The sequence below is a fragment of the Ambystoma mexicanum genome, chromosome 5p, assembly GCF_040938575.1.
Source record: "Ambystoma mexicanum isolate Mex_15411 chromosome 5p, UKY_AmexF1_1, whole genome shotgun sequence".
NCBI classification, from domain to species: Eukaryota; Metazoa; Chordata; class Amphibia; order Caudata; family Ambystomatidae; genus Ambystoma; species Ambystoma mexicanum.
In genome coordinates this window covers 1,157,871,790-1,157,890,502 of record NC_090930.1, presented here as the reverse complement: position 1 = coordinate 1,157,890,502, position 18,713 = coordinate 1,157,871,790, and the positions used below count along the sequence as shown (strand labels likewise).

The 18,713-nt window shown below is 47.4% G+C and overlaps 1 protein-coding gene across 1 annotated transcript in view; it reads right to left on the bottom strand.

The window, feature by feature from the left end:
- CARMIL1 (capping protein regulator and myosin 1 linker 1) overlaps positions 1–18,713 on the bottom strand; it is a 1,545,633-nt gene that overhangs the window by 801,809 nt on the left and 725,111 nt on the right. The window lies entirely within an intron of this gene.

Below are 18,713 nucleotides of genomic sequence, written 5' to 3'. Positions count from 1 at the left end.
CATGGGAACAACATTGTTTGACAGGATCAAATAGGGTCGATTACAGAGGGTTGGACAAACAGGATTTTTTTTTTCTTTAAACTTTCTTTATTGGTTTTTTCCAACAAAACAAACAAACCATGAGAGCGAGCACCGGTCGTACTGTGAAAACTGCACCCTTCCCACCCTCTCCTCCACTCCTCCCCCTCCGCCCATTGTGTTGAAAAGAGTCATTGTGCCAAAGGTTGTCATCTAGGTGGCGCCGCTGCTGGGGCTTCGGCGTTGTGCGTCGGGCTGGTATTTGAGTCCTGCGTTGGTTCCGATTGTTCTGAGTCAGCAGCGTCAGTCGTTGAAAGCAGGTATGTGATGTACGGCCCCCATATGTCCGGAGGGCGTGCATGTAATGGCATAGTCTTGATAAAGTCAGTTTCTACATCTTGACAAAAAGTTACATCTTTCAGCCAGTGCTGTAAGTTTGGAGGGGGTCCTCTACCCCATGTGTAGGCGATTCTTCTTCGCGCCAGGATCAGCAGTAGATCTGTCAGCCTTCTAACTGAACTCGGTAGCGATTGAGTCAGGCCTAGTAGCATTGTTTTTGGCTCGGGGACAAGCTCTGTTTCGATTATTGCTGAGATTTTTTCGAGTACTGCACTCCAGAAGCTGGCTACTAGAGGACAGGACCATGCCAGGTGAAGGAAGTCAGCTGTGGGTGCCCCACATCGGTTGCATTCTGCTGAGATGGAGTCCCTTTGGGAATGCAGTTTCGCCGGTGTGTGGTATGTTTGGTGGTGAAAGTTGAAGTGGATCAGTTTGAATCACGCATTGATCGCTACTCTATGAGTGAGTTTTAGGATGTAGGCTCATTCTTCATCTGGAATCGCGCTGTCTAGTGTTTCCCCCCCCCCCCATCTCCTTTTGGCTCTTGCTCCGGGTGGGATCGCTTTGTCGAATAGGCCTTTGTAGATGTTAGTTACTAGGTGCCCTTCTCCCTGGGCTTGGATTGCATAGTGGAGTAGTGGCCAGATTGGTGGTGGTTGAGGAAAACTCAGGATTACTGCCTGAAGCGAGTGTCGTAGTCTGTAGTATATGAACGTGTCGAGGGCGTTGTTGCCTCCTCTTTCTCGAGCTTGTTGTGCCGTCATGAAGGTCCTTGCCCGAAAGATGTCGTCCATGGAGTGCACCTGTAGCTTTTCTGTCCAGAGCAGGAAGACTTTTTCGGTTGTGATGGGGATTCCAGGAATGAGCTTAACTGGCAGAAGAGGGGAGCATCTGGCCGAGATGTCGTTTTCCTTGGCAATTTTCCTCCAGATTGAATATGTGGTGGCGACTGGATTCATTCCGGATTGAGTGACTGGGAACTGCCCAAAGATCATGGATCGGAGAAGGTGCGGCGTCGCCAGTGCTCTCTCTATCTGGACATGTGGTGTTATGAACTGCGTTGCGTACCATTGGCTGAGGTATTGGGCCTGGGCTGCCCAATAGTAGCGCTCTAGGTCTGGGAGGGCCAGTCCACCTTGCCGTGTCGGTAGGGTTAGTGTGGAGTAGGCGACCCTTGCTACATTGCCGGCCCAGACGAGATCAAGAACCATACTCTTTATGCGTTGAATACGTTTCTGTGTGAGGAGCAGAGGGATGTTTGATAAGAGGTACAGCAGTTTTGGTAAGATGATCATCTTTACAATTGATACCCTGCCCCAGAGGTTAAGTGGTAGGGACTTCCACCTCTCGATCTTGGCTTGGAGGATGTCTATGGTGGTTTCGTAATTGTCATGAATGATCTCCTCTCTCAGACGGGACATGTAGATGCCGAGATACCTTACATGTGTGTGTTGCCACTGGAAGCCAAAGTCGTCAGCAAATTCAGAGGGGGCGGCGGTGAGTGGGAAGATGACCGATTTGCTGTTATTGATTTTCAGCCCTGAGAAGCGACTAAACTCTATTACTGCTCTCATTGCTGGGTTTAGGTTTTCATCTGCGTTCTGTAGAAACAGGGCTATGTCATCTGCGTAAAGTGAGATGACCATCTTATGTGGGCCGAAAGAGACCTCTGTGAAGGTGTCGCATACGCATGTCGGAAGCTAGGGGCTCTATTACTAAAGCGAACAAAGGGCCGAGAGCGGAAATCCCTGTCTTGTTCCTCTTCTCAAGTGGATATCGGCAGAGCATTGGCCGCCTAACGTGATGTTGGAGATTGTTTTTTTGTAGAGTAGGGAGATCATTTGCAAAAAACACTTACCCAGCCCCATCCTTTCCAGAACTGTGAACAGAAAGGGCCATTCGACCGAGTCGAAAGCCTTCTCGGCATCTAATAGTACTGCCACGGCCTGACAGACCGGTTCTAAGGCCTCCATTGCTCCGAACATCCTTCTTATCCCGCATGATGTGTTCCTCCCAGGGACGAAGCCTGCCTGGTCAGCCAGCACCATGACAGGCATGAGGGGCATCAGCCTCCTGGTTAGGACCTTTGCAAACCTTTTGTTGTCCAAATTTATTAGCAAGATTGACCTGTATGAGCCACATTCCATTGGATCTTTGCCGAGCTTGTGCAAGAGGATTATGTTGGCCCTGTATAATGTTGGTGGTAGCTGGTCATTGGTCAGGGCCTCGTCATAGACCTGGAGGAATAGCGGGGCAAGGAGGTCTGCGAAGTGTTTATAGAATTATCCAGATAGGCCATCTGGACCTGGTGCTTTAGAATTGGGTAATTCCTTGATGACTTCGAGGATCTCCTCAATGGTAATGGGGGTGTTTAATGGTTCTCTGAGCTCTGGGTTGACCCAGTAAAGTTCTATTTCATCTAGGTATCGTGTCAGCTCTGTTTGGTCGGCGTAGTAGTTTGAGTCGTACAGGTCCTGGTAGAATCTGCAAAAATGTTCAACGATGTCCATTGTCGAATGGACGGTGTTGCCTGTTGGGTCTCTCACTGAATCAATCGCTGTGGGTTTTCTATCGGCAGCTATGAGCCTCGCGAGGAGAGCTCCAGGTTGCTGCCCCTCACCGTATTGCCGAATTTTGCGGTGTCTGCCTAGAAATTTTATTTCCCTTTCAGCTGCGTCTCGGAACACTTCTAATTCTTTCTTAATTGCTGCTAGCGATTGTGGAGTATTGTTTATCAGGAGAGCGCCTTCAAGGTCCTTGAGTTTTGTTTCGCTGGTGTTCAACTCCCTTTGCAATAGTTTTAATATTCCACATTCTTTCATCATGCAGACCCCTCTGGTAAAACATTTTAGAGTCTCCCACAGAGTCCCGGCTGAGGGCACTGTTCCTAGGTTGGAGTCGAGGAAACGTTCTAGTTCACTTCGGAGTTCTTCCGCAAAGACTGTCTTGCAGCACTCGTGGCTTGAATCTCCAATGAGGTCGAGGTTTGTTTGCTTATGTGGTGTTGCAAACTAGAGACACCATGGAGTGGTCCGACAGGGTTCTCGGTAGGATGCGGCAATCGTCCCATTGTAGGCGGCTATGGCAGGACACAAGCAGATAGTCTATTCTCGAGTGGTTCTGTGAACCCAGGAGTGGAAGGTGAAGTCACTGGTGTTTGGGTTCTGGTGTCTCCAAATATCAATGAGGTCGTAGGCTTTGCAGATTTCAGTGATTTGTAGGGACGCCTTGGATGGGGTCGCTGTTAGGTTATGCGATTTAGCTTTAGCTGGGTTCAGGGTTGTGTTGAGGTTGCCACCCCATATGATCGTGGCCCGGCTGACCGTGCTCAGTTGGGTCATCACCCAGTCGAAGTTATTGGGACCGTCAGTGTTCGGGCCATATGAATTCACTAAGGTGATTTCTTCTCCGTCAATCGTTCCTTGTATCATGAGCGACCTACCTTCTATGTCCTTTTTTTGAGCGATTAGTTTGAAATTGATTGCCTTGTTGATTATTATGGCCACTCCCCTGGCGTAGGACGAGAAAGAGGCAAAGTAGCAGTGACATCCCCAGTCTTTGGCCCAGGGGTGTTCTGACGTTGGACGTAGATGTGTTTCTTGGATGAACGCTATGTCGATTTTGTGCTGGCGTAGGTATTGAGTCATCTTCCTCACTTTCGCTGCTTGATTCCCACCTTTAATGTTCCATGTAGCTACGGTGAAGGCGCCATGTTTTTAATTCTTTGCTCGTGCGGATCATGGCATTTAGCTAATAACGGCCGGGGGTGTTGGGCCCTGTCGTGTTGATTTTGTTTGTGGTGTGATCTTCTCCTGGGTGGAGCATATGGGGTGTGTTGGGTGATGTACAACTTGTTAACTCCCAACTTGTGTGATTTTCCCTCTCATTTCTCGCGAACAACCCCCAACTGGCTCGTCGTGGATCCCTTGTAATTCGAAAACTTGAACATTGCTGTGCTAGGGGTGCTTGGATCTTCCCAAGTCGCGCGGCCTTGAGGGTGTTTTACCCTCTATTTCGTGTTCCGGCAGCGTTGATTGTCGCAGTGCACAGCGTTCTTTTGCTTCAGTCCATCTATGGTGGATTCCTCTGGGCCCTTTCTCTTTGAGCTTGTGCCTGGTTATTCTCTGGTGGTCGACAGCCCGCCCGGTCCAGGTACATATTTGCCTCTTCGAGTGTTTGGAAAAACTGGGTCTTCCCTGGTGTTGTATTCTCAGTCGGGCTGGGAACAGCATCGAGTATGGTATCTGGTTCGTGCGGAGTCTCTGTTTAATGTTTGTGAAAGACCTCCTTTGTGCCTGGACGGCTGGGGAGAAGTCTGGATAAAAGTGGACGGTATCGCCGTCGTGCTGCAGCTCGCCTTTCTCTCTGGCCATTCGGAGTATCGCATCTCTGTCCTTGTAAGTGAGAAATTTTACAATTATTGGACGAGAGGGGGCACCAGGAGCGGGTCTTAGCGTCTGTATTGTGTGGGCTCTTTCGATGACGAATAGGGGCGAGAGAGTTTCCGGACCGAAGAGGGATTTGCACATTTCTTCAACGTGGTCTTCCATTTTGCCTTGTAGTTGTTTCTCTTCTTACTCCTACTATCCGGATGTTGTTCCTTCTGGAGCGCCCTTCGAGATCTTCATTTTTGACATTGATTATTTTCATTTGGGCCTCAAGGGACGACACCTTGGTATTTAAAGATGATACCCCATTGTCCAAAGTGGAGATCCGTTGCTCTGCTTCATCTATACGCTCACTGTGGGTGTCTAGCCGGTGTTGGACTTGATCGACTTTGGACGAAAGGCCATCCAGCTTACTATCTAAGTTACTGATACCGGATTTCAGTTCCAGGAGCAGTGCTCTGATGTCAAGGGACTGGGTATCATCGTTCTCTTGGCTTAGTATACGTGGCGGGGACTCTGATTCGTTGCTCTGTCTTGGGGTTTTTGCCGAGGTTCCAGCTTCGAAGTTCAGTTTGCGCTGTTATTTGTCGGTTTTCCCCATTGCAGGTACGGATGGGCAGCGTTGTTGGTTGCCTGATTGTAGGGTTTGTAAGGTGGCCGAGGCGGGGGTTTCTTGTGCCCCTGTAGTGGGTTTTGCGAGATGTTTTGCTCGACTGTAGGGTTGGCCTGTGACGGACACTCAGCCCGCCATATGCGTTCTAGTTGGCGCCGGGGACGTTAGATTATTGGCCGATCAAGCCAGTCGGGTCGCAGAATAGTTGGTCCAGTTCGGAGTCCTATGGCCGCTGCAGACTGGCTGTGGTAGTGTCACTGTGCTGCCAAAGTGGGGCCTCTTGCTAAATAGCGCCGAGTGGATTGTTGGGCGCAGCCCGAAGGGGCACAGTCGCTCCCCCCGAGGGTGGTCGCGAGCCGCGACAGTGTGGCTCTTTGCTTTGAGTGCTCCTCTCTCGAGCCGCCTCCCCCCTAACGTGCGCCGTACCTGGTGAGGCCTAGCCCATGTTCTGCTCCTTCGTGTTGGCACCGTCTCCCAGTCGTCAGGATGTAGCTGCGTAGGTCACCGGCGGGGGTCCGTGGAGCTGCAAGGTTCTGCCGGGATGTTGCTTCTCGGCAGCCGGGATGGCGCGGAACCGCTCGAGTCCCTCTGGGCCCACGCCCTGGTCTCCAGAGGTCAACAATACCTTTTATGTTGGGCGGGGGGCCTGGTGGAACCGGCTTCTGCTGTTGCTGTGGGGATAGAGCCGAGGGGGGCACCTGTAGCGCTGGCGTCCCGGGCGACGGACCGCTCCGTTCCCCCGCTTTCAGCGCGGGCTCGGCTGGGCCGCGCGACGGCCGCCGAAGCTTTCCCGCGGCCCTCGAGACGCCCCAGCCATCCGGGAACGCCGCGAAGCAGGGTCTAGGCGGCCAGGGTCTCCGGATCCGGCTTCTGCATGGCTGATTTTCTTCCCTGTACACTGACTGGAGCGTTGGTAGTTGTTTTAGGGAATTATACTGCCGGAATAAACAGGATTAATAAGGATTTTAATAGGCCGCGCGGGAGCTCACATGGGAGCGGCCATCTTGGTCGGGTCTCTAGCGCCCTCTCAAACAAGAAACTTTTATAAACAAAAATTTAGGGAAATCCGTGTGAATGCAGGAGAAACCCAGGCGGAGTTAGGAAAAATATCCTGTCATTACAGTTATGGGAGGAAGACACTGCAGAAGTTCTAGAAATCCTGGCGTCAGAGCAATTTGTTAATAGCTTAACCCCTTTTTCAGCAAAAAGTGGTTTCACAAATAAATAAATCTACTATGACATTTACCATCAAAACAACCAACTCAAAACTTTGCAGAAGCCAGCAAAAAACTCAGTGCGATGCAGAATACAAAAAATATTCACACAATTTTTACCGAAAGGTTCCCCATGCCGCAGAAAAAGAAGCAGGAAAAGAACAGGGTCCTGTGAATTTCTTTTAGAACGAGTGGGAAGGAACCAGAGACGATGTAAAGAGAACTAAAGAAATATCTTTGCCCCAAAGACAGAGGGGAACCCCAGCTAGAGGAAAACAGAGGCCTTAAAGTCACACTAATCAGTTGCTTCTCTTGTGGACAGAAAGGGCATCTCGAAATTGTGGCTCGAAATTGCCCATCTAATAAAAAGAACCCATGGTGATAGGCTGCATGAATGGGGAAGATTGGCAAGAACGGGACATAATAGAAGAAGAACCTATAGAAACGTCGACCAACTATTTTTGTAATGTCACGCCATTTAAAACACGTGATATGGCAAATGTGAATGGGAGACCTGTCAAAGCATTAATCAACACTGGCAGGAAACAAACCGCTGTAAGAGCTGATATGATGCAGGTAGAAGAGTTAAGATGCAGGAAAACTATTCAGGTCACATGGGTGAACGCTGACCAGGAAATGTATCACCGAACCCCTATGGTCATCCGAATAGAAGATCAAGAGCCACGTATAAACTATGCCATAATCCCAGGTCTACCAGAGGAAACTATTAAAGATAGACTTCCTGAATTTCAAAACGCTTATTTATTTTATTTATTTTAATGCACGGCATGCCAGTGGGCCTCAGGGCGCACATTGAGACAGACAAGCCATACAACAAAGGCCCAAGTCAAAGAGAAGGGAGAGGAGACCAAATTATAAAGCAAGATATAGATATAGATAACATCAACAAGTCTACAACTAATTATTCTCCTATAGACTCCTTCAATGAGATGCAGTCTTTTCCTAATAAACCCATTTGGGAATGAAAGATCCGGAGCATAGACCCCCAACGCCATTTTCAAGGGGGAGTCTCCTTTTTAAGGGCAATGGTATGTGACGAATATGGCAAAGTCGTCACTAGACCCTGAGTGATGGTCTTTCCCCCAGTGGCCAGGGAAAAGCAGAGGTTACCTGACTCCAAGCCTGGGGGTGGCTATCTGCAGGAGGACCACATGGGGAGTAATCAACCTTGTTGGGGCGAAGATAGCTCACTAGAAGACCTGTCCTATCCCCCCTTGTGAGGGATAATAGTCACCAGTCATTGCATTCCCAGCTATGTATGACATATGGTAACATGGAACTTCTTTTTAAAAACCGTAGGCAAGCACCTACTTGTTCCTATGGACCGACTGGGACAAGTAAGAGGGCCCGATTAATGAAAATCACACCCACAGAGAACCACACAGTGAAGGCTTGTTCCTAACAGCTGACCAATGTTGGGAACTTTAAAACACCCAACAAGCCGGGAAGACGGAGATGCACCATACCAAAGGCCGTTTGGGAAACCGGAGGGACGCCGAACAGACCGGAGACAAGGCGAGATTATGGCAGTGTCAGAAAAGTAGGCTCTGAGACGAGATTTCCGCTGCACGGAAGTAAGGAGCAAGAGATGCTCTTCTGGGGGAGCCGCTGCAGTGCAAGGACAAAGCTTACCGCTGTGAAACGTGCAGACTGCAGAGAATTCAGAAGCAGCCAGGAGAGACCAGTGAGCCCACACAAGGAAACTGAGGCACAGGGGACGCTTCGAGGTGTACACTGCACGCCAATTTAAAGTTATTGTTAAGACTGGAAGAACCCAAGAGGGGGAACCTGGCAAGCATGTGAAGTTATGAACGAAAGGCAGGCAAAGGCCCAATACGTGAATGGAAAAGAATATGAACATATAAGACAGATTTTGAAGGAACATTTGGGTTGATATCACTTAGAACCCCGCGACCTGGTTAAATGCAAATATTTGCACTGTCGCATTGGTGTGCCATAGAACGGAGACTTCGAGTTCCTCAACTCCGTTTGTTTAATTAGGAAACCAGGCTGCTGTGGTCACACCTTATTACTGCGCCAGAAAAAAAATAATGCTGGAGACTAAGGGCCTCATTACGACTCAGGCGGTAAGGGTTTTACGGCGGCGTAAACAGCGCCGACCCTTACCGCCTGAGTACGAGGTCCCTTAGCGCCATGGAGGTTTTAACACCTGCTTTTAGCAGGTGTTAAAATCCATGGCGCTAAGGGACCATGGAGTTAATTACGCCACCATAATTTACGGTGGCGTAATTAACGCCTTCCCCACTCCCATTATGCCCTATGGGGCAAAATGGGAATGGGGAAGGGTAAATGGGAAAATGGGGATTTACCGCCCCGCCAAGGTTGGAATGGGGCGGTAAATCCGCCAACCACCATGGCGTAAACATAGTTTACGCCATGGTGGTAAAGTCACGGTCCAGGCGGTAACTTACCGCCTGGGTCGTAATGAGGCCCAAAGTCCAATTGCTGTTGAGTGATAAGAAAGTTGGATAAGCCCTGATTTGAGAAAGGCACCTTGTCGAAACACATGTAATCCATAGGGCAGATCAATTAAACTTTCTTATCACCCAATTGCAATTGGACTTAGTCTCCAGCATAATTTTGTTTCTGGCGCAGTAATAAGGTGTGGCCACAGCAGCCTGGTTTCCGAATATGAACATATAAGAGTGTTAAAACATTGGCAAAGTCCTGGCAGGAGAGTATACCAGGCAATTTGAATGCAAATATGGGACGCATACCCAAAATACAAGTCTTAACCAAGTATTTACCAAGTCCTGGCAGGAGAGTATGCATGACCCTTTTGTTTATGAGTCAGGAGACTCACCCTTGAACTGTGTTGAATACTAACAAGGAAGCAAGCCTTGTGAAGGATTGAAAAGACCAAATAAGGAAGGAGCAACCTCTTGTTTTCTATGTCTTTTGTTGTGAAATTAGAAAGAAAAAAAATCCTTTTTACCAAGAGAGGAAGGTAAACTTTCCAAAAGGCAAACCATTTCTAATTATTTAAAAGTGGTTGAAAGACCAAGAGGACGGAAATGCTATCTTGGCGTTTTTGGGTTAAACTTGTAAACTACTGTGCTGAAAGCAAGCAAGAGGAGAACAGAGAAACCTTGCAAATGTGTGAAACCCCAGGGAAGAGAAACAAGTCCTTGGAAAGGAAGAGATTGTAAGAAGGCAATCTCTTGATACAAAATCCTTACCATATATTTGAAAGTGTAGGAAAAGGTGAGAAGGGTCGAACACCCTCATGGAGCTTATAAGACTGTGACCTGTGAAAGAACTATGAAACGTAGGGGAAGGTAAAACCCTTCCAATGATGCTGGAACTTTTGGTTGTTTATTTTCTTGACACCCTTTTGGAATTTTGAGTGTAACTTGTGAACTACAGCTGCAAGTGGCAGTAAGAGAACATTAAGCCCTTTAGCGTGTGGGGGTCAGCGTAGGGTTTTGGACATAGAACAGAAGACTTTTTACTTTTGACATCTTGACAGAGATCCTAGTTAGATTTGTTGAGGCACAGAAATCCCACCTAGAGTTAGGAAATGACAGGATTTTCTGCAACCCCTTTCTTTTAATAAAGGTTCGTAGAGATCAACACGATACCTCTGTGTCCGAGTCTTACCCATGATACCTCACACCAGACCAACAGCGTGGAACAACCAATAGGCAAATGTGAGGCTCCACAAAAACCACTGATTCCTCAAAAACAAATATAAAAACACAGTTTTGCAAGACCTGTATTGTGCCCAATACACCCCTAAATTTCCCCCCACATGGTTCCGGGCCCAAGGGTGGTGCAGGGACAATGCCATGACTAGCCCATCGTACCTCTAATATAAGGCAGGGGCTCGCCACCCACATGGAAGCACCAAGGCTCACTGGCTGTTTTAGGGAAAGGAGTGTGGCAGAGTTAGAAGGTGTTTCTACGACTGAAGGGAGGAGTTCAAGAGAAAATGAAGGGAAGAGCTCAGGAGTAGCTGAAGAGAGGGCCAATAAGGGCTTCTTGCTGCTGGATTGGAGTCCAGAGTTTCAATTTTTGACTTCCATGATTCTAGTCCACAGTTTCAGTACGTACTTTGTAGTTTTCCTAGATTCTAGTATGTAGTTCAGTCATCATTTCATTGATTGCAATCCATGGTTTCCAGTCATCAGTATCCTTGTTCTTAGTCTCCAGTGCTCTTACGTATTCTCTTGCTCCTTGTTTTCTTACTTGAAACCAATTTACTTAGATTTCCTGGACATTTCTGTGAAGGTTTGTGTTATTTTACTTGTCCTCCCTTATGCTTATGAAATGTCTTTGTCCAGAATTTTACTGTTGGATTTTTCATTACGCAATCCATTTCTTTTTTGCATTTCTTTACAGTACATTTTTCCATATTTGTTAAACATTTGCTGCTTGTGCTGCTTGCAATTTCAGTAGGCCTTCGCTGCTTTGTTCATGATGCACCTGTGCAGGCTACTGTCTCTTGAGTACTGTTTCCTTGTTTGTGCCTGTGGTCCAGACACAGAAATCAACTCCTGATTTATTCTTTGCATGTACATTCAAAGTGAGGCACTGTAATAATAATATACTCAGAAGGCTTGTATTTTCCAAAATGGTGGGAATCACTGCAACCATTCTGTGTATACTGTATTCAAAGTGGCTGAGTCAGCTCTCCTCCCCACGTTGGGCAGCACAGAGTAAAGCAGTCCACATAAACCGGATGACACACGCTAGCTCGGGTTCTAAAAACAAAGCAGTTCACAAAGTGGATCGAGGCACGTCTGGCCTTCCACGTTAAAGACACTTTTCCAGCGTTGAAAAAGTCTTCACAGTTCAACAAATAGGTTCGCCGTTCAACCAAATGTTCACGTAGGTCTCCCTCGATCGGGCTCGGATCTTTCATTCACAGCACTTGCAGGGGTTCCCTTCCCCAAGCTTTATTCACATTTGTTAGGGGTTCCCTTCCCCCAACTTATCACACTTCCATTCTACCTCAGTCGGGCTCTCACTGTTTCCTAATGTTGAAGACTTTTGAATGTGCAAGGCTTTTACTATAGACCTGCGCAGGAGCACTTTCACTTTCCCTTCAGCTCACACTCTTGTTTTATATGACCCAGTGTTTCTTGGTCTATGTAGTTCAATATTATAAGCACAAGAGTTCAGCATTCACTTTTCACATCCCTTCTTGATCAATCTTGATCATTACGCTTTTAAAGTTCATTCACTTTATTGCTTTACAACAAACATTTCACCTTTTGCAGAGACTTTTGAGTGGACTTCTTGGTTTCGCTCCGCTATTCTCTATCACTGGCTTCACAGTTATCAGTGATTTTAAAGATAACCACATCTGCCTTTCTTCGTGTCTCATCCACACGTGTGCTGCCTTGAATTGTTAGATATAGCTTTGCCACTTCAATATTTCCTTAACACACACACACCAGCCTTTCATTTCTTTCGCTAACTCACCGGCTGCGTGCATTCCTTTCTTGTCTTTTCTGTTTTAATTCACGAGTCAAGGTTAATACCACAGGCTTGGCCTCACCCCCACAACACTGTCATTATCCCCGGAAGGGTCGCGGGTGCTTTTGAAACACAATGCAGTCTTCTTCTCTAGGATTTGGCCTTCTCCACGTATCTCTTACGGTTCTTTGTAGGCAACAACCTCCTGCAGGGAACTCCTGGGTTTCTTTGCCCTTGAATCACGTCCCTCTATCAATCGCTCTGCTCTAGTAGCTTCTCGTGTTCCACCTTGCTCAAAGTGTGTCTCTATGTTCTGCCTTTTATCCGCGTGGGGAGAGCTAATGGGTGTCAGATGTATGTAGCCTGACCCGATTAGCGGTGCATGTCCAATGAGATATGTAAGGGTTAGCCTTGTTACTCTCAGTCGCCCTCTTCCTTGGCCCAGTGCTTGTGTAAAAAGTGGGGTGCGGGCTGGGACATCAGAGAATTCTATGAAATACGAGGGATAATGGGTACGGGAAAGGGGGGGGGACACCTTGTATCATCATTGGTCGCCTCACCCCCACTCCCCGAAGGCCCCTCACCCAGGTGATCCTCTCGCACTGGTCCACCCCCAGGAACTGGATCCAAAAGTGATGGCTGTGTCCTGGCCACCTAGATGACAGGTCCCCGAGGAGTAGTGGGTGAGACACTCTTTGGTTTTTTTCTGTTTTCTGTTCACTGCCTATTTTGCATGTCTATAATTCTAATTATAGCCTTTCCTCTAGTGTGTGCAGGACTGTCTTCCTTTCTGTTTCTTGTATACCATACTCTCTTCAGAATTGGGGTACCACCACCCCTACCATGGTGACTAACACTAGATGTACAAGATGGGAGAAAGCAAAGGGTGTCTTCACTTGCTAGTCCCCGGGGATTGATCTCTCTCTCTCTCTCTCAGGTGGCCAGGGCACGGCCATCGCCTTTGGATACAGACCCTCGAGGTGGACCAGTGTGGGAGGATCACCTGGGTGGGGGATCTTCGGGGAGTGGGGATGAGGCAACCGATGATGAGACGCGATATCCCCCCTTTTCCTGTGCCCATACCCCATCCTATTTTATAGGATTCTCCAAAGTCCCAACTCCCCCACCCTTTATACATAAACACTAGGCCGAGGAAGAGGGCGACTGATAGTAAAGAGGCTAACCCTTATATATCTCATTGGACATGTCCCGTTAGTCAGGCACTTGACCTTGATCACATGCATCTGATACCCATTAGCTCCCCCCACACAAGATTACTCCCATCATAGGTATAGGGCAACGTAGGAGTTTTTCCAAACCAAGAATCTAATAAAGGTTTAAAAACGTTTAACTCTTGTGTCAGTGTCATACATGTGTTACCATGCCTCCCTTACACATGGTGTCAGTAGTGGGACACTACTCATTTGATAGAAGTTGAAAACCCATGCTGATTATCATGATACCACCACCTGAAGGGGAGAAAAGGATTGTTGAGATTCAGAGTTCTGACCAAATTCAGAGCATTAAAGCGGCTCTGTATTCCCAAATCTATATCCCTATCATCCAACAAGATGTATTCTTTCAAGGTCAAGTTTTATTAGACACCCTTCCTCTTACTCACTACCACATACAGCAGCGGGTTGAATAATCGTAAAAGTAACATTATCTCAGGTTTTTATCAGGCCTAGTACATTGACCCCTCTTTTCCAGTACCTTTTTTTTCCAGCTGAATTGTCCTCTGTATGAGGCTTGTTAGGCATAAATCCTGATACTCCGAGGTCTCATTCCCAATCAGAATCTAGCCCGAAAGTGCAGAAAGTTCTGAAACTTCCTCGGAAGAAGGCGAGACCATTTATTATTCAGAATTTGAAGGAACAACAGAGGGAACTCTCATCTCCCCTCCCCAGCCCCCCGGAGCATGGCCCCCAACTGGCCGCCCATCAGATACAAGCTGAAAACCGTCTCCTATCAAGCTTAGAACACTTAGTGGCTTTACAGACCAAACCCCTATTATCTCAGGGGGTATTGCACCATATCAAGATGGGGAAAATCTGGGGAATTTCTTTTTCCTTTTTGAATTTTGACCGGCTAGCAGAACAATTCAAATAGCCTCAAAATCTAAAAATGTGTTACCTGGGACCGTTGCTGAAAGGGGAATACAAATAACCTACGAGCTCCTCAATCTCCCAGTGGGGGCCACCTTTACCTCGATTAAAGAGGGAATTCTTAAAAGAGTAGGTCAGACCAGCAACTTTTATAGGCAAAAATTAAGGCGTATCCTACTGAATCCAGGAGAAGCCCCAATTAGAACTAAGAGAACAAATTAAAAATACAATCTCTTTATGGGTGGCTAAAGAAAATGTAGATGAACTGATAAAAATGATAACCCTGGACCAATTTGTTAACTCTTTACCTCCATATTTACAAAAGGCGGTGTTGCAGCTAAATAGACCAAGTCTCATGCTAGCCATTGAAACGGCCCAATCCCATTCGGAGGCCATGAAATACTTCCATGCTCTGCATAGAGGAGAGGATATACAAGATCAAAAACCATCATACTGCTCTACGATACCCACATCAGAGCAAGGGGGAAACCTTTCTAAACCAAAAGAATGGATGGGGAAAGAAAGGGTAGAGTTAAAAAGACTAGAACCCAGACTTCGAGAGGAGACCAGAAGAGAGGAGCCAAAAAGCATTAAACCTCCTCCCCCCATCTGTTTCTCCTGCCTGGAAACCGGTCATATGGCAAGACACTGTCGAAAACAGCAAAGGGAACAACCTATGGAGATAGGGTGTCTGAGAGATGAGGAATGGGAAAATCCGGAAGAAATTACAGAATCAGTTGGCATATGTTTATGTCGATAACCAACATAATTCCCCTATGAAAAGGCTCTGGTTAACGGAAAGGTTGTAAAAGCATTAATAGAATCCGGTAGCAAACAAACCGCAGTAAGAGCCGATCTAGTTTCACCAGCACACCTTAAGAAGTCAACACTAATTAGGGTTACCTTCATGCATGGGGACAACGAAATAAACAACAAAATACCTATGTCGATCAATATTAGAGGGGAGCCAACACTAATTTCATCAGCCATTATCCCAGGGCTTCCAGAAGAGGTCACCATAGGCAGGGACTTCCCAAATGTTTCCACCTTCCTTCAAGACCGAACACCTTCACCACGCAAATGTTCACTCATACTTAATGGCTAAAATAATTTTGTGCTCACACCTCTCCCACATGGAACTGGACAGAATTGAACTTCCCAGATGAGGTGAGCCACTGTGAGTCCACGGATACTTAAGAACAACAAAAAAAAAATCACTCAAATTTTATGGGCTATTCAGTAAATAGTACCATTAGATCCCAGCATATACCAGGAGAAAAAGAAGAGCAACAGAGTAGTATGCGATGGTCTCTGGACCTTTCATCTAACTGTTCTTTTCAAAAGCCTAGCAAAGGCAAAGTCCAGAAAAGAACAGATGCAGCTACATCGCATATGGGAAGGGTATCTGAGAAACCAAAGGGTGTCTCACTTGCTAGTCCCCGGGGATCTCTCTCTCAGGTGGCCAGGGCACGGCTATCGCCTTTGGATCCAGACCAATGGGGCGGACCAGTGTGGGAGGATCACCTGGGTGGGGGATCTTCGGTGAGTGTGGCAACCGATAGTGAGACGCGGTACCCCCGCCCTTTCACGTGCCCATACCCCATCCTATTTTTTAGGATTCTCCAATGTCCCAACTCCCCCCAGCCCTTTCTACATAAACACTGGAGCGAGGAAGAGAGCGACTCAGAGTAAAGAGGCTAACCCTTACAAATCTAATGGACATGTCCCGTTAATCTGGTCAGGCACTTACATTCATCTGATACCCATTAGCTCCCCCCACACGGATAAAATGCGGAACATAGAGACAAAATCTGAGCAAGGTGAGACACGAGAAGAAGCAGATCTTCCGGGGTAAAGGCAAACCCACTGGAGCTGGATGACCGATCGAGGGACCAGAGGGAGGGGTAGGAAACCCCTTAAGTTCACTGCAGGAGGTTGTTGCCTCCGCGAAACCTGAAGGAGATGCTGAGAAAGCCAAATACCAGACAAGAAGAAGCCAGAGTTGTGTTTCAAGGATGCCAGAGACCCTCCCGGATGAACAATAGAGTTGGGGAAGCGAGACCAAGCCTGTGGTAGCAACCTTGACTTGTGAATTAAAGCTGCAAAGACAAGAAAGGAATGTACACAACCAGTGAGTTAGTGAAAGAAATGAAAGGCCAGTTTGTGTCAAGAAAAGTTTGAAGCCGCAACAGTGTATTGTGCGATTGAAGGTTAGCACATGCTGATGAGTAGCGAAAGAAAGCAAACCAGTAATGCACTTGTAAGTTACAGATGAAGCCAGTGATACAGAGTAGCGGAATGGTCCGGCGAAAAGAAATAGCCCACTCGAATGTCTACGCAAAATGTTTGATGTCTTCTTATAAATCTGCAAAGTGAATAAACTCTGAAATACAGAATGGTCAAGATTAACCCAGACGAAAAGGGGAAGTTAAAAGGTGATTGTTTTAAGAGGAAGATTTCTTTGAACCTTTCCGATTGAGGTACAGAACTACCAATACCAAGAGACATTGCGGCAAATAACATTAAGGGAAAGCTGAGGTGAAAGCTGAAGTGGTCCTGCAAAGGTCTATGGTAAAAGCCTCACAGATTCGATAGTCTTCGACATCAGTGAAAGGTCCGAGCATGGCTGAGGGAGACCGGAAGCATGAAATAAGTGAGAGGAAGGGAACCCCTGGGGAATGTGAATGAAGGTCGGGCAAGGGAACCCCTGCAAGTGCTGTGATTGCGAGTTCGAGCCTGTCTGAGGGAGATCTATGTTGAATCAGGTACATTTGATTGAAAGGTCCGATCCCGACAGAGGGAGCCCTGAAATAACATTTGGAAGGCGGAAATAAGTGACTTTAACATGGAAGGCTAAGCAGTCCTCTACCCACGTTTTGAACTACTTTTTTTTAATAACCTGAGGCAGAATATGTCATCCTGATTATGGGGGCCGCCTTACTCCGTGATGTCCAACGTGGGGAGGAGCGCAGACTCAGCCACATCGATCCTTTATGCTATAACATTGACTTTTCTTTGCATTCACATTCCCCTTTACACATGTTATGTATAAGAGATAGAAAAGGCATTAGGTTTTGTTAGTATAGGCCATTTTGATTTGACATAGTGTTTTATTTATTATTTGTTGGTAGAGACTACTCCCATCATAGCTATAGGGCAACGTAGGAGTTTTTCCAAACCCCAAGAATCGAATAAAGGTTTTGAAACGTGTAACTCTTGTGTCAGTGTTATGTTAATGTTAATGTTAAAGGAAATTTGTACCACGCACTATCACCACCGGAGTGGTCCCCTGGCGCTCTGGCGGCTCTGAAAGAGGAGGGGAGGTTGAGTTAGTGGGAGGAGGCAGGAAAAGTGCAAGAGAGCAGTGATGTGCTTTTGGCGGCCTCAGCCCGGTGGGTCCGTTGGCTGGGCCTGGGGTGTCATACTTGTGATACCATGCCTCCCTTACACAGAACACTGCTGAGGAAGCTACAAATTCTAGACACTGGAACTCTGCTGAAAAACTGAGACCAAACGGTAGCTGCGGGAGGAATTGTGAGAGAAACTTTATTCGGAGTAGGAACAAGTTACCTACCTGTAACTGTTGTTCTCCAGCATGGGTGTGGCATGGATTCACATGCTCATGAATATTCCCCGTCGTCAGGCTGGGAATCCTCGGTAAAGAAAAAAAATCAGTATCAGTTTCGTTTCTGATCTGTCTTTCTTAGTAGTAACCAATCACTGGTCTCTGGGTCATACTGCCCCCAGCCAATGACTGCCCTCTCCCTAAGCCCCTCTCCTGGCAGCCATCCTCAGATTTGGTAGCACATAAAGTGGCAGTATGACCATGTGAAGAGCCGCAGAGGGGAAGGAGGGAGGGTTTGCATGTGAATCCATGCCAGACCCATGCTGGAGAACAACAGTTACAGGTAAGTAACTTCTTCCTTCTCCAGCATAGGGTCTGGCATGGATTCACATGCTCATGAATATAAGAATACATTGCAGTACACACATGCACAACCACGGGAGGTGGCAAAAGGCTCAACATTAAGCATTACATAAACTCAACATTAAGCAACTCTTACCTCCTCACCAGGCCCACCTTCAGGCGAACAGGTTGGCAGCACTGCTTGGCCGACTCTGGACTCCTCCCTGGAATCCCAGTCGACGCAGTAGAATCTCGTGAAGGTGTGCGTCGACCTCCACGTAGCAGCCCTGCAGATGTCCAGCAGGGGCACACCAGACAAGAAAGCCGTAGTAGCAGCAATCGCTCTGGTCGAATGGGCTCTCGGATGGCCGGGCAACGGTCGATTGGCCAACCGATGACAGTGCATGATGCAGCCGGAGAGCCATCTGGAAATGGAAGCCTTCGAGAGAGCCTTCCCTTGGTTCACAGGTCCAAAGTTCACAAACAGCTGTGATGTCTTCCGAAAACTCTTTGTTCGGTCCACGTAGAACTTCAGCACTCTAGCTACATCCAGCGAGTGCAAAGTCCTCTCGGCCGGCGACGAAGGCGACGGAAAGAAAACTGGCAACACCAAGGGCTCGTTAAGATGGAAGTCCGACGGCACCTTGGGCATGAAAGAGGGGTGCG